Source organism: Trachemys scripta, chromosome 6, assembly GCF_013100865.1.
Source record: "Trachemys scripta elegans isolate TJP31775 chromosome 6, CAS_Tse_1.0, whole genome shotgun sequence".
NCBI classification, from domain to species: domain Eukaryota; kingdom Metazoa; phylum Chordata; order Testudines; family Emydidae; genus Trachemys; species Trachemys scripta.
Genome location: NC_048303.1, coordinates 68,264,726 through 68,280,683, shown reverse-complemented (window position 1 = coordinate 68,280,683; position 15,958 = coordinate 68,264,726). Strand labels below are relative to the sequence as shown.

Sequence of the window (15,958 nt, the reverse complement as noted above, 5' to 3'; positions counted from 1 at the left end):
GACGTCACCTGGAGGACGGGAAAGCTGCAGCGTGAGGCGAGGAGCGAGGGATGGGAGGGGGCGCGAGGAGAATCCCGGGAGCAGCTGCCAGCCAGCGCGAGCGCTGCCCCGCCCCTGCCCGGGGAATTCCACCTTCCCTGCAGTGCAACACAGCCCGGGCGGGGCGCGGCGAGCCGTGCTGCAAGAGCTGCTCAGGCAGGTAAGGGTGCGTCCGTCTTCTCCCTCGGGGGCACTTACACCAGGGATCGTCCCGCCGGAGCAACAACAAGGCACAATTAATAACCACAATCACCATTCGTAGCAATATTCCGCTCTCCTAGAGCCTACCACTGTGGATGCCTCAAACCCTTCGCAAGCACTAACGACTTGCTGTCAACACGCAGCGCAACCCAGACTAGCGCAGCGCAACCCTGACTAGCACAGCACTTGAGGTGGTTATATTCCATCTGGAATCCTGTTATAATACCTTTGGCCCTACAGATGCTGCCTGTTAGGATCAGAAATCTCTGCAGTTAGGATTTGCTGCTGCCTGTTTACAATAATATGCAAATTATTCCTCATTCCACCCAATTTGTATCCAAAACTGGGGAAATGTGGCCTCGTAATTACTTGTTAGCAAAAGGTGCTGCAGTTATGATACTAAAAGTTTGACAGGTAACAGTATCAGTTTCAATAGGATACAAATGCGGTACCAGTGCAATACCTGGTGTATTTCATTTGACTTCATGGGGAAAGGGCTGCATGCAGGAATTTTCCTCTGCCCGGATAATTATTTTGGGAGTAGCTTAGAACGGATTGCTCGATTTGATTCATAATAACAGGAAATCCCAGAATTACAGTGACAGAGGCAGCGATGATGCCCCTGCCTGTGTATTGTGGTTCTGAGCTGGAGGCAGCGGTGAAAAGCTCTGAAGTGCGGGAGGAGTGAATTGTTGAGCCAGGACGTGTGGCTGTTTCTAACGCGGAACTAGGACTGCACCTGTTCACAAACAATTAGCTATAGGGAGAGAAATAACCCCCACCACCACCCCACACACACACTCCAGACCCTTCTCCTAGACATGCTTAAATGATTTTCAGTCCCGATGTGCATTGGAAGCATTGGCATGCACGTCCGAAAGCTCTGAACTAGGGGGAAATGGGGAAGCCTGGCTAGAGGCGGGGATTTCCCCGGACCTAGCAATGACCGCCTCGGCGTAGACCGTTGGATTCGCTCACATTTACGCTTTTTCCGAAACATCGGGCTTTGCGCCCCGCTTCTTCCTGTCCCCGTCTTCAGCTGCACCGGAAAGATGGTAGTAGGTGAGGCCTGGCCCCGGGGCGGTAGGAGCAGAAAGGAGGCCCTGCTAGTGGCCGCGGGGAGCTGTCCAGCGATCCCCAGCAGAGCCGGGAGGGAAGGCGCGGCGGAGTCCTGCCCCTCGTCTTCCTCTTTCTTCCTGCTGGCCACCTGCAGCAGGTTCCCTGGAAACCTGAAAGACAGACATATAGCATGACTTCATGCCTCCAGCCATCCTCTCCCTGTCTGCCTACCTATGCACTCAGAACAAGCATACATATGAGAGAATAGAGAGAAGACCCAAGCTATTTCAAGAAAGAGGTTGCCATATGTATGTGTGTGTTAATGTACATGCAGAGACACTAAACTCTAAGGGTGAAATCTGGACCCCATTGAAATCCATGGAAAAATTCCCTCTGATTTCCATGGGACCAGGATTTTGCCCTGTGGCTCAGGCAACTAAATGCATGAGCAGTCCCATGTGCATGCATAAGTGTTTGCAGGATTGGGGCCTAAAACTGCACTCATTCACTAAGTTTGTTATTCATGTGAAGTCAATGGACTATTAGCAAAAGGATTATTTCTGAGTAAGGGTTTGCAGGATTGGGTTCAGAGGCTTAGATATACTCCTTTAAAAGTGGAGGGGTAGAAGGGAAGGGAGAGAAGAGACACAGGAATTGGCAAACCTGTAACTGGATTTTCCCACTAAAAATTAAAGAATACTCAAAAATAAACTAAATTCCAAACATTTTTCAAATCCTACAATTAAAAAATTTGAGGGATTTTGCAATATGATTTAAAAAAAAATTGAGAGAAGTCAGTCAGTAGAAGATTCACAGTGTTTTTAAAAAAAAAATCTGCTTACAATAGTCCACCAAAAGATTTACATGATAGAGACTTGTTCTAATAGGTCTAAGACTTACTGTGAAACAGGATCACTTTCATTAAGTAATTGTATTTCTGACCTGGATCCAATTTCCTGAAATTCTATTCTGCCACAATTCTAATGTTGGCCATCCACTACCATTTTGCCTTCTTTTCCCCAGTGACTTCAAGTGAATAATTCATTTTAGCAGTTCCCTTGGACAGTTTAATGTCTGAGCCAGATAAAGTCTCTATTTTGCATTTGCTTAGAGAGAGGAAAGAATCGTGAAAATGGTAAGTGATTCATTTATTATAGCCATGCTACTCTCACTGCTAGAGTTAAGGTTGTGTCAGCATTTCCATTATGCAGATAGTTTCCAAGAACCAGAAATTCAACTGTTAAATTTCATTTGAATGGCCTGACTTTAAGGGGTCAAAGTCTCTAGAAATCTTTATTTTTTCCCTAATAGTTAGGGGAAATGTTTGTTCAAGCATTTGTAAATTATAGAAATGCAGAAAAAATAATTGTTGATGATAGGTTTCAGTAGGTGTTTCCATCTCACAAAATAATTAGATTCCCAATGACATTGTGTATGCTTTAATCAGGTCTGTCTTGGGTAATTTTATTGGGGGTGAGGTTGTCAGAGAGGAGTGGATGAAGTGTCTGAACAACTAAGCTATTTAATTTAGGAAAGGCAAATTTACAACAGACCAATAACTTTATTCTCAGCCAGAATGTGGTATATTGCTTTTAGGACACCGATCTTGTAAATACATATTCATAGCAGTTTCACTGATGTAATAAAACATTATGGTTCTAAAAACCAGTCACAGGATTATTGCAATGACCCACAAATTGGGGTGTTTAAGTATGCTTAGACATGATTATAAAATAAGTGCCTGTAAATATGGATTTGCATGATATACAGTATCATAATGTGACATCTTTTATGAGCATCTGTTGGGTTAATAATCTGGATTTGAAGTCCCTCCTAATACATATTTGAATGACAGATGAAGTTATAATATTCTGTTAAATCAATCTGCACCTTCAAACTATATTAATGTACTTGATCTGTATAAACCCACTTCTCATATATTTGAGTAAAAAGGAAATTGTTTTACATTTAAAAAGAACAAATATTTTAAGTAAATTTAACAGTATTATAAGCAGGCAAAACAAAATCCAGAGTTATGCCATGCATTCTACCTCAAGTTGTTCTGTTTTGTCTAAATCTTGAAGGGGCTCCTATGGTAATATTTGGGTCTCAGATTAGTCCACAGTGGCACATCTCAGGGACTATATTTGTAAATCTATCTATGCATGGAAATTCTATGTAAAGTTAGGGACCAAGAGATTTGCTTCATGATAGGATGAATTAAAGAATGTAGACAGTTTTAACTTTGAACTTCCTTACTTTTGTCTGTTCATGACATGGTCTTAATGTTAGCTTAATATACTTTTTTTCCCCTTTAACCTTTCTGGCCACATTTGTTCTTTATCCTGAAGATTTCATATCATGTCAGTTTATCATGAGTTAATCTTAAATGCATAACTAAATCTTCAGATTTTCTGTGTTTTCATCTAATCTGATAATTTAGTTTTAATTAATTGTGAATAAAGTTATAAAATCAGAAAAAATAAGATGAATTTTTAGTAGTAGAACACGTATATGTTAAAGCTTGCTGTGTTCCGTAAGGTAAATTATATCTTTATTCTATTATTTAATATATGAACAGCTTATTGTTGACAGATTGTGTCTGTCCTTAAAATTAGGTCAAGCACTCTGCTGCTACTAGCTTTTGGAATATCTTATGTGCTTGCTTCATCTTTCTTTAAAACAATAAACAACTGAATATTCCCCTGTTTAACACAAGAGGGCATACGAATACACTCAACATATTATAAAACTAATCAACTGCAAGCTTTTATTTGTTTCAATTATATAGAGATTATTTTTATAACCCAAATTTTAAAGGTCTAAAATCAAAAATTAGTGAGAGCTTACGTTTTTAAATGCTAGAGGAACAGACCCCCTCTCTCTCTCAATTTGTCAAAGATGCAAAAGAGCAGGAATAGAAAGGCACATTATTTAAATCAACCCTGCTTCTTATAATAAGCATTTTTGAAACTTTATATAAGAATGGGTGAGTAAAAGCATTTTAATAGTACAGACAAAAGATGCTAATTGAATTGCCTTTGTATGAAAGGGACACTAGCATGGCATAACGCAAAACTGATAAAATGATATCATAAGGCATGTGCCAAGGTGTAATGACAGACCCCCTACAGAACAATTTAGAGATTTTCTTTGTTTCATCAAAACATTTTTTAATTCCCTATTAAGCCTGCTCTTAGCACTATTTTAGGTCACTATGCTGCTGTGCCAAAGATGCCATGTTATGGGGAGAGATTTATTTTAGATCTAGTTTGATAGTATGTTTAGAAAAAAGTCCTGTTTTCCAGCTGGCTACTCTAACAGCCATTCATTGCTAGGGCAAGATCAATACTGTAGAGTAAAACTGTATCACTGATAACATGTGGAGTTCAACAGATACAGAAAAAATTATTGCTAGGTTTCTTAGATCAGGAAAATGCCTGACCTGACAGCTAATGCCTAACTATCTTAAGTGGCCTAAGTAAAAGCCCTCTACATTGGTCATTATCGTTTTATCCCATAGGTGTTTTAGGAGGCAAATAATGGCAGCTGTTGTATTAGAGCACATTATCTGAAGTTATAAATAGCTATTTTGGCCAAAGTCCTGCAGTCCTTACTAAATCAAAACTCCTATTCAAGTCAATAAGAATTTTGCTTGTCTAAAGTTAAGGGTTCAAAGCTACCACAGGATGCATGCTTCTGTTAGTTGGGGCAGGGAACAAAATAAGTTGAACAGGCTAAGAAGTGGTTTCTCATGTTTAAGAAAGATGAATTCAAACTGGAACAGGGGCAGAGAAGGACTCCTTGGATGATCAGAGGAATAGAAAACCTACCTTGTGAGAGGAGACTTAAGGAGCTTGGCTTGTTTAGCCTAACCAAAGGCTGAGAGGAGATATGATTGCTTTCTGTAAATACATCAGAGTAATAAATACCAGGGAGGAAGAGGAGTTATTTAAGGTAAGTGTTAATGTGAGCACTAGAACAAATGGATATAAACTGGCCATCAACAAGTTTAGCCTTGAAATTAGACGGTTTTTAACTATCAGAGGAGTGAAGTTCTGGAAGAGGCCCAGGAGAGCAGTGGGGACAAAAAAATCGAACTGGTTTCAAAGACTGAGCTTGATACAGTTATGGCGGCGGTAGTGTGATGAAATTGCCTTCAGTGGCTTGTGGCCCATCTGTGACTGCTAGTAGCAAAATATCACTAATGGCAAGAGATGGGGCACAAGATGGGGAGGATTCTCTGTTACTACAAAGAATTCTTTTCCAGGTGTCTGGCTGGTGGGTCTTCCCCACATATTTAGGGTCTAACCGATCACCATAGTTGGAGTCCGCAAGGAATTTTTTCCACAGGCACCAACTTTCCAAAATGCTGGGGGATGCTCAACCCCTGGGTCTGCCCAGGCCCTGCCCCGCCTCTTCTCTCCCAGTTCCACCCCCTTCCCTGAGCATGCCACGTCCTTGCTCCTCCTCCTCCTCCCCCCAGAGCCTCCTGAATGCTGTGAAACAGCTAATTGCAGTGGGTGGAAGGTGCGGGAAGGGAGGTGAAGGTGTTGATACATGAGACCCACCGGCAGGCAGGAGCTGATAGGGCGGCTGCCAGTGGGTGCTCAGCACCCACCACTTTTTCCCTGTGGGTGCTCTGGGGCTGAAGCACCCACGGAGTTGGGGCCTATGATTTTCCCCCAGGTCAGATTGGCAGAGACTCTGGGGATTTTTTGCCTTCCTCAGCAGTATGGGGCATGGATCACTTGCTGATATGAACTAGAGTAAATGGTATATTCTGTGTAATTGTAAATCTTTAAATCATGATTTGAGGACTTTAGTAACTCAGCCACAGGTTATGGGTCAATTACGGGAGTGGGGGGTGAAGTTCTGAGATCTGCAATGTGCAGGAGGTCACACTAGAGGATCACAATGCTCATTTCTGGTCTTAAAGTCTATGAGTAAGAAACAAAACCTGTAGCATGCTACATAAGTGTCAGGCCTGTCAGCTCCAAGAGATGCAGCTGTTAAATCATGGCCAGTTTAGGACTATTTTCCAGAATTAGCTTGTGCTTATTATTAATTCAGTGGCGTCACTTAACTGTGGCAAGTTTTCTCTTGTATAGTTCAAGAGGAAAATAGCTTTTGAATCATTTGTGGTCTCATACCAATTTTTGTATAGAAAATAAAAGCAAAGAATTTGCTATTTGGACTATAAATGTAAAGGTACATTGTTGACTTAATGAAACATTTTTAAAAGGCCACATATAAAAGGTTCTTCTAAATTTATTCACAAAATGAATGCATAGATTTTCCCCCCCCCCCCCCCCAATCTACCAGCAAATTACTTTTAAAGCTGCCAAGGAAAACTACCAGATAATCAGTCTTTCATGCTAAAGAAAAGGAAATTTAGCAAGGACAATTGTGCTATTTCCTTATCTGTTATTTCCAGTTTTTTTCCAAAGGGTAGGGATTCAGTTACATTCTCTTGACTAATTTCATTTTTTGACTACCATCAGGTTGGACACACCTAATGACAGACTTGCAGTACATTTATCCAATACACAAATACATAATGTAAGGTTGTAGTTTATGCATACCCATATTGTTTGATCAATGTTACCATAAGTCTCAATAGAAACAAGAAAAGACTGGAAAATTACTCTGTGATAATTACATAATGACTAAAAACAACACTGAGCAATAAAAGGCATAACGGCCAGATAAATGTGCAATGTGAACACAGAGGGCTACATTATGAAATATCTGTATTGTAATTGCAGTTTGAACATTCTTGCATGCACCCATTGCCAGTGTAAAACCTTCACTTGCCTGTGCATGCATCCATTGCCAGCGTAAAACTGTAACTTGGATATGCAAATGAGTATTGTCACCTGCCAAATGGGTAACTGCATTTACAGATGGATATTTATGCATATCTCTTATCAGCATTTGAACAAATACTTCTTTGCAAATGCACAGCTGAATTTTGTGTATGCAAGAGATGTACATGTAATATTTTGAAGGTGCAGTTTAAATGCCTACATTTGAAATTTTGGCCCAAAAACCCATGTCAGAAATAAATTCAGAACTAATAGCATCTGAATTAAGACTGTAAATCTGGAACTAGTGAAATGTGCAGAGCTCTAATAAAAAAGTTAGAAAATTTTTGCTGAAATATAATGGGATACACTTTCAGAAGGATGGTTTCCCTTATGCCCACTTTTTTGTGCCTACATTTCAACTGTAGGCATAAATCTGAAAACTTGTGCCTCTAGCTACCTGATTGCAGGCACAAGGTGGAGAGTTAAAGGCAGAAGCACACAGAACTGCAGGGTTTTTTATGGGGATAAATTGTGCCTGTTATGAGGCCAGGCTTGAACCTTAACTGAAAATATCCCCCTTCCCCATATGCATATAAATAATTTTTGAGTGAATACAATTGGAGTAAACACCAGTGAGAGACATTGATCTGTGGTATAAAAGTGACATGTGGCTGGTCTGGAAATGAAATTGATATGCTAGTTACTCTGAAAGAATATTGGAACTATAGAGATGAACAATTTGAGATGGAAGAAATGGTTATGATGAATAAAAAATAGCAGTTACAAAATAGATGTGACAGATATTAAAAAAATCTAAAAGTTGGGAATTGAAAAGTGTAATTATGAGAATGAGAGGTGATGTTTTGGTCAGAAATACAATATATTGACATAAAAAAATTGTCTGAACATGACATGTAGGCAGCATTGAAATTCTCAACAAGCAGTTTTTTCTCGTGTATTTAATGGCAATGGCAAATTCTGAGAACAGACTTAATCCTGTAGAATAAGCAATACCACCCCTCTTCCTCAATGGGTGGGGGAAACTGAATGGGCCCATTGGGGAGAGGAACATCTCAGCAGTCAAGTAGGCAGATGCTCAATGAGGAACACCAGGTAGCTCCAGCCTCCCCTTGGAGTCTGATACCCACTGGCCAGCTGGGAAGGAGAGGGTCTAATTGGCCAGCATTTCACAGTTCCCAGGATTTAATCTGGAATGAGAGCCATTTGGAGCGTCTTCCAGCTCCATTCCAGCAGCCCCACCCTGAACTAGGAATGGGAATCAGGCCTGACAGATACTATGGGTCAAGCTGATCACCTGTTTTGGGGTCAGGATGGAATTTTTTATCCTATGGGCCAGCTGGCAGAGGATATGGGAGTCTTTTGCTGTCCTTGCACCACCTTCAGGCCAGTTTTTTAAGTAGGATCATGCTTAGTACCTAGCTAAGGTTGAGTTGTTAAATTACCACAATTTACGATCGGTACCCAGTGTGGTTAAAAGAACAAAATGACTGTTCCCAAAGGTAAAAGACCTGGAATTTTGGTGATGGGCCTTGGGCTCATGGGATAGGATCAGAGCAAGCTGAGTCCTGGTGAGTAGGCTGAGAAGAGCCTACCCAGAATTATACGGTAAAAGCCCTGTACCCCATACTGGAACCAATTAAATGCCTGGTATAGGAGAGCATGGGTGATGTGTGCATAGCGCCCCTCCTCTGCCTTAAAGTTTAACAGAAATTGGGCCTGTTCCACCTGTCTTGTAAAAGGTGCCCCTGTAGTACGATTCAACTACAGTACTCTTTATAGCACCATGACTGCTCCCCTCATTGCAACCCTGGGATGCAAAGCACCCCAAAGAGGGCGGGAGGAAGTCAGAGCCATCCCCCCATACATCAGCCTGTAGTGTTGGCAGCTGTGCAGTGGGAGTGAGGGGAAATGCTTCATCTTTTAAAGCAGCATATCAGCAAGCAAGCTCCTCCTGGGGGGTTGTGGTTCTACGTGGCCCTCAAAGCAGAGCTGTACATTAAAGGCACAGTTGAGCCCTAAGTGAGGTATTTCAAAGGTTTGTATAGGAGTAAGAATTCCAACCACATTGCTGTATCCAGAAATTTACAAGCTTGTTTTGCATCTGCACTGCAAGAAGACAGTGCAGATATTTAGAAGGTTATTGGAAAAAGTTAAATGAGGAAGATAATCCATACTTTATCTCATTGTCCTGGTGGTCTATAAACCCCTCTGTAGAAGATGATTTCACCAATTCAAATGCTGATTTAAAAGTGACTTTAAACAACTGCATACTGCTCAAAGAAAAGATGAATGCTAACATACCTAATACTGCATTAGAAGTAAGGGATCCTATCAAATAAAGACAAAAACAAAAGCTGCAATATGACATCAGGAAAAGTGTTGCTAAAGTCACATGTGAATCTGTCATTGAATTGGAAAATAATGAAAACATACTACCATGGAAGACAGAGCAAATATGCCAAGTTCTTCAATAAGCACTTCATTGATCAGAAGTGTCTAATTATATTTTAAATACATAATACTCTAATGCAGTGGTCCCCAAACTGTGGAGCATACTCCCTTGGGGGGAGTGGAGGAATGTTCGGGGGAGCCCAGGCCAGCCCCCACCGGGAGTGGCCAGGGAGTGTCACCCATCGCAGTTCTGACCCCAGGCACAACTCCACTCTGTCCTCATCCCAGCTCTGGCCCCAGTTGCCGCTCCAGTCTGCTCCCAGCCCAGCTCCTCCCCCATCCCCAGCTCCACTCTTTCTCTGCCCCCAGCCCAGCTCTGCCCTCTAGTCCCAGCTCCTCCCCCACCCCCAGTTCAGCCCCCAGCCCAAGCTGCTCTACTGAGCCACCTGTGCAGTAATGGAGGGAGACACAGACAGATTCCATTACTGATAAGGGGCAGTGTGACAGGAAAAGTTTGGGCACCGCTGATCTAATGATATGACAATCTAACAACACTAAGGATCAAGTTTTCAAAATTATCTCAACCCACCCTCCATTTGTGTGCAAAAACCTGTGTGCGTGAGCACTTTTCAAGCAGTAACACTTGAGTGCAAAAGATACAATCATCAGATTGTGAAGGTAATGTTTGGTCCAGCAACCTACTAGGTAAACAAAAAGGGGAATGAACAGTAGATAAAAAGATAGGAGGAAAAGAGTGTAAGGAGAAGGAAATTAAAGAAAAAAGTTTGAAGGACAAGGGGCAATCAAAAACATGGAGAGAAAGGAAATGAAATGAGTTTCCCATGAGGAAGGTCTGAATAAGGACTTCAGAAATTTTCTTCTTCATCCCACTGATCTTCCAAACTAAATGAAGCAGAGCCAGGCAAGCCTCTGGGCTTCCTCCAAAGAACCTTGGGGCACAAGTTAGCTAGTTAAATCCTCAGATGCAAACAAGAACAGAGGAAAGGCAATAGAGCATTAATCACAGGAAGTTTTCAGATTTGTTTAAGACAATAGGAACATACTGGAATTGCCAAACTGGATCAGACCTGACATCCATCCATCCAGTCCAGTATCCTGTCTCTGGCAGTAACAAGTCCTAGATGCCGCTAAGGTAGGTGTAAGAATCCCACTGTTACCAGATCTGAGATAATTGCCCTCACACTAAATCACATCCTGATCTCTAGTAGTTTTGAGATTAAACTTAATGATTCAGCCAATGTCCATTACAAAGTTTTTGTTCTTAATTACAACTCTGGCTAGTCTTGTCATCCATGTAAGTGTGTCATACTTTCTTGAATCTTGCTGAGTTCTTTGCCTTAGTGACTTACTATGGCAATGAGTGCCACAATTTAATCACATGTGAAAAATATTACCTTTTCAATCAGTTTTGAATTTTACATTTAAAAAAATGTAATTGTATGTCTTCTTCCTCTTGTCTCATGAGATAGGGAGAACAGAAGTTCCTACATACCATTCATTATTTTACATACTTTTATCATGTCCCCTTTTATTTACCTCCATTCTAAGGTAAACAATCTTAATCTCTCCAGCCTTTCTTCCATGCCCTTGATAACTGTTGACCTTCTTTCAACCCCCTGCAATTCTGAAATATTCCCTTTCAGATAGGGTGACCTGTGCTGCATGCAGTATTCCAGATGAGGCCACAACATTGATTAATATAAAAAGTCTTTATAATATTCTCCATTCCTTGTTCATCTTAACTTTGTTTACTATAGCTGCACACTGAGCAGAGTTTTTCATTGAGCTATCTATAATGACACCCATGTCCCTTTCCTAAAGGGATTTCCCAGCTCTAGTGGTTATAAAGATGCACATCTCTTGCTACATTAAGTAATAATGGTCTGTCATCCCAACATTTCCCTACATAGTCTGTTAAACCAAACTCTTTTAGAATGAACAAATGAAGAACCATTAAAGATAAACAAGTACCTGAACGTAGTGAACAGTGCTATACCCCTTTCTTATTTAGCTACATTCTTAGCTTAATGGGGTCCCCTGAATCTTTGTTTTAGCCTTTTTTCCCCTGTAATATGGATACAGTCGGTAGTAAACCTAGCCTGATGAGAGAACAAATTCACTTCATGGGAATAACAGAGAAGAATTTGGCTCAATTGTTTTAGCAAACCACAGACACCACAGAAGAGTCTTAAAGCAATGGGCCAAATCTTGTAGAACTTTAATGTTTTTATTGTTAGTAGGAAGCATTGATGCTTAGCATTTTTGAAAATAAACCCACCTATTTAGATACCAAAGTGTGCATTTAAAAGTCTAACTTAAGCACACATTTTTTTAAAAAAATCCTAGCCAGAGCTTTTCTCTTGCTGCAATGTGCAAATGGGTGCTCTGAAGCTGCAGTGTTAAGACAGATGGGATAATGTAAGAATGACTTCCTTGGCTCTAGAAAAATGGACTACATTTATGTTAAGCCATTTTCGGAAATGATTTAGCTGTTCGAACATCCTTCATAAAGCTGTGGAGAATATGGATGATAAACATTTGTGCTCATAGCTTTTCAGAAGAAAATTTTAAAATGCCAGTAGTTCCCTCTGAATGCAAGAGATCAAGAGCCATTGCTTCCCTGTAACATTTTCCTTAGTATTGCTTGTTTTATGTAGTGTTAAAGTGACTTTTATACTAAATGAACATATATGCCTTTTCAGTAAGGCATTTTCAAAGAGGCCTTACCAGAGCCATAGTAATTCAGAGACAAAAACAGTTGAAAAGAAATGATAAATTGTTGAAGTCAGAAGTGCATGAGAAGCAGAAAGAAAATTTCATTAGTTTAAAAAAAACCTACAACAATATAAAACCAACATGGCACACCTTTCACGAATTAAAAAATGACTAACTGATAGGTCTCAAAATGTAATTGTAAACAGTGGGGTCCCACAGGGACTGGTTCTTGGTCCTATGTTCTTTAACACTTCTTTCAGTGACCTAGAAGAAAACAAAATCATCACTGATAAAAAGCAACGGAGGGTCCTGTGACACCTTTAAGACTAACAGAAGTACTGGGAGCATAACTTTTTGTGGGTAAGAACGTCACTTCTTCAGATGCAAGATGTACTTGGGGGAGTAGTAAATAATGAAGGGGACAGGTCAGTAATACAGAGCTATCTGGATTGCTTGGTAAGCTGGATGCGAGCAAACAGTGTTTGTTGTACTACAACTAAATATATACATTTAGGAACAAAGAATGTAGGCCTTATTTACACAATGGGGGACTCTATCCTGGGAATGAGTTACTCTGGAAAATACTTGGGTTCATGGTGGAAAATCAGCTAAACATGAGCTCCCAGACATGTGGCCAAAATGCTAATATGATTCTTGGATACATAAACAAGGGAATCTCAAGTACGAGTAGAGAAGTTATTTTACCTACTGTACTTACTATTTGGCATTGGTGAGACCACTGCTGGAATAGCATGTCCAGTTTTGATGTCCACAATTCAAGAAGGATGTTGATAAATTGAGGAGCGTTCAGAAAAAAGCCACAAGGATGACTAAAGGATTAGACGATTTAGTTTTAAAATTCTCAATAATTGATAGTCTCAAGGAGCTCAATACATTTAGCTTAACAAAGAGACGTTTAAGAGGTGACTTGATTACAGTTTCTAAGTATCTCCAGGGGGAGCACATTTTTTATAATGGGTTCTTCACTCTAGCAGAGAAAAGTACAACATGATCCAATGGCCAGAAGTTCAAGCAAGACAAATTCAGAATGGAAATAAGGTGTATATTTTTAACAGTGAGTGCAATTATCATTGGAACAATTCACGAAGAGTGGTGGTGGATTCTTCATCACTGGCAATTTTAAAATCAAGATTGTATGATTGTCTAAAAAAGATACGCCCTAGAAATTATTTTGGGGGAAGTTATGGCCTGTGTTATATAGGTCAGACAAGATTATCACAATGGTCCCTTCTGGCCTTGGAATCTATGAATCTACGAAAACATGAGTAACTAGAGAGAAGTATAAGGTAGCAACATGTGGTCACAAAGAATCTAAGGTTTTTCCTTACAGATATATATCTAAAGAAGTCTGAGAACTGTGGACCTTCATTTTTAGCTCCACCCATCAACATCCACTTCTTGTGTTGCTTCACTCATGGAATTTCACCTTCTCTTAATGTATTGTTAACTAAGTTCTTGAGTAGGATCCTGAATATACATTTTGGTGCATTTTTTCCCCAGGGATGTAATAGGCAAGGGGATTCAGACTGGAAAGCATTTTCATATTTCTTACTTGAAGCAGATCCTTATTTTAGCTACCTGGCATATTCTGGCACTTTCAGAATTACTCAGAATAAAAGCATGACTTGAAGGTGAGCTTGTGTAGTTCCAAAAAATTACTCATGTTAGTGAAAAACAGATGAAAATAGGTTGTCTCTGAAAGAGAACCTCTCTCATTCTAAGTATATAAAACACAATGCAGCAATAAGGACCTGGATTCATTTGAAAATATATTTATTTCTCTTTTAGTCATATTATCCATTGAACAACAAATAAATACAAAATTACAGTCAATGATTTAACTGGAAATTGATTGATAATCTTTCCTTCCATATCTCCTATACTGAGGCAATGCTGTTTGTTTTTTCACATTACTAAACATGTATTTTTCAATGGACTTAAGAAAAAAATATATTTTCCACTGACAGTAAAAAGATTAGCATTCAGTTTCTCTTTAGCTTTCATTGCTAAATCAGTTTTCTTTCTCTTCAGTTTCCTTGGACTCCAGCAGTCTGTCTGTCTCTCTGTTTGAGCTTGTTGTGGTCTCTTTTGGCATCAAGTTAAATTGCCTGTCTCCAATCAACTCCACCCACCTCCTTCCCACTTCTCTCAGCAAGTCAGTTTGATGTCACATATATGACCAAGCTAGATAAAAAATGTGAGAGATCTGATTCTTGTGGAACAGTGAAGAATCAGTGGAGCGTGGAATACCATTGGTGAGAGTAGGGACTGTTGAGAGAGACTAGGGGGTAGGATCTCAAATATAGCTCATGCTCTTACATTTGAGCTTGTGTTTACCTTGTTTTAGACACCGATTTGAAGTGGCTTTCAAGTCAGTAAAAGAGGTTTTCATGGACTAGATGACTGCCTATAATTCCATATTTTCTTTGTTACTTTTTAATGGCTGTTTAGCAGCCAATGCAAAATAAGTTGGTGGTCCCAGGCCATTGGCTGGTGGACAGATTTCTCCATCACAGTAATTAGCTCACATCATTGATGAAACAGAAATTAAGAATGATGAGTCCTCTCGCTATTGCCCCAGTTCACAGTTAAAGCACTTAAATCTTATTTATATCTGTGAAATTGCCCACCATTTTTATCAGTGGTTCAGCTCCAGCCATGTTAGCCTCATTGGGAGCCCTAGAGTGGATGAGCCAACAGCAAACACAAGTGTTTTAAGCACTGTGTGTGTTAGACCCTCGTCTGAGCAGGGTTAAATGACACTGCTTAAAATACTGGTGGTAACCATGTCCTTCCTGCACTAGGACTTCTAGCATTGCTAATACTGGGGGAATTGAACTGGTGGTGGTGAAAGTGGAAAATTTTGCAAAACTTTAGAAAAGACTATGAAGTGGGTTGTATGGTAAGCTTGCATTGCTGCTGCTTATGCTGTACTTGTGTGCCTGTTGTGGCTAAGTAAAGGACCTGGGTTTACCATCTGTTATATGGCATTTTTTACAATTCACATTAAAGGGGAAAAAAATCAATTTTATACATTCAGCAAAAAACAGAAATGGAATTTTAAGATGGTGCTTTATCCAATTACACCTAGTGATTAACTTCATAGCTATTTTAGATGTGTGGGAACATTAAACTACAGGCTTTTAAAAGTCTGTGCTCCTCTTAAAAAAAATTTAATTTAAGAAATGCAAAGTTATACATAAATGAGCAAGAATCTTTGAGCTGCAAACACGTAGTGCTCTATTCTAAATAATTAGGATGCCATTTACCCAGACCCAAGAGGTGTATCTATCTTAGGGTTACCATATGTCCGGATTTTCCCGGACATGTCCGGCTTTTGGGGGCTCAAATCCCCGTCCGGGGGGAAATCCCCAAAAGCCGGGCATGTCCTGGAAAATCGGGAGGGAGGGAGGGCTCGGCCGGGGCCTCCGGGGCCGGGGGCATGGTGCCGGGCCGGGAGCCGGGCCGGGCGCACGGTGCCGGGCCGGGGTCCAGGGGCGCAGTGCCGGGCCGGGGGCCGGGCCGGGCCAGGGTCGCAGTGCCGGGCCGGGCTGGGCACGGGGCCGGGCGGGGAGCAGGGGGCGCGGTGCCGGGAGCCGGTCCGGGCCCGCGCCTCCCCGCCCGGCCCCGCGCCCAGCCCGGCCGGGCACTGCGACCCCGGCCCGGCCCCGCACCGCCCC

General features: G+C 41.0%; 1 long non-coding RNA gene across 1 annotated transcript in view; it reads right to left on the bottom strand.

Annotated features, from left to right (window-relative positions):
• Positions 1-12,976: 12,976 nt before the first annotated feature.
• LOC117879290 overlaps positions 12,977-15,958 on the bottom strand; it is a 4,705-nt gene continuing 1,723 nt past the window's right edge. The window contains exon 4 of the long non-coding RNA XR_004646222.1: positions 12,977-13,087. This is a non-coding gene — a long non-coding RNA (uncharacterized LOC117879290). The remainder of the gene's footprint in view (positions 13,088-15,958) is intronic.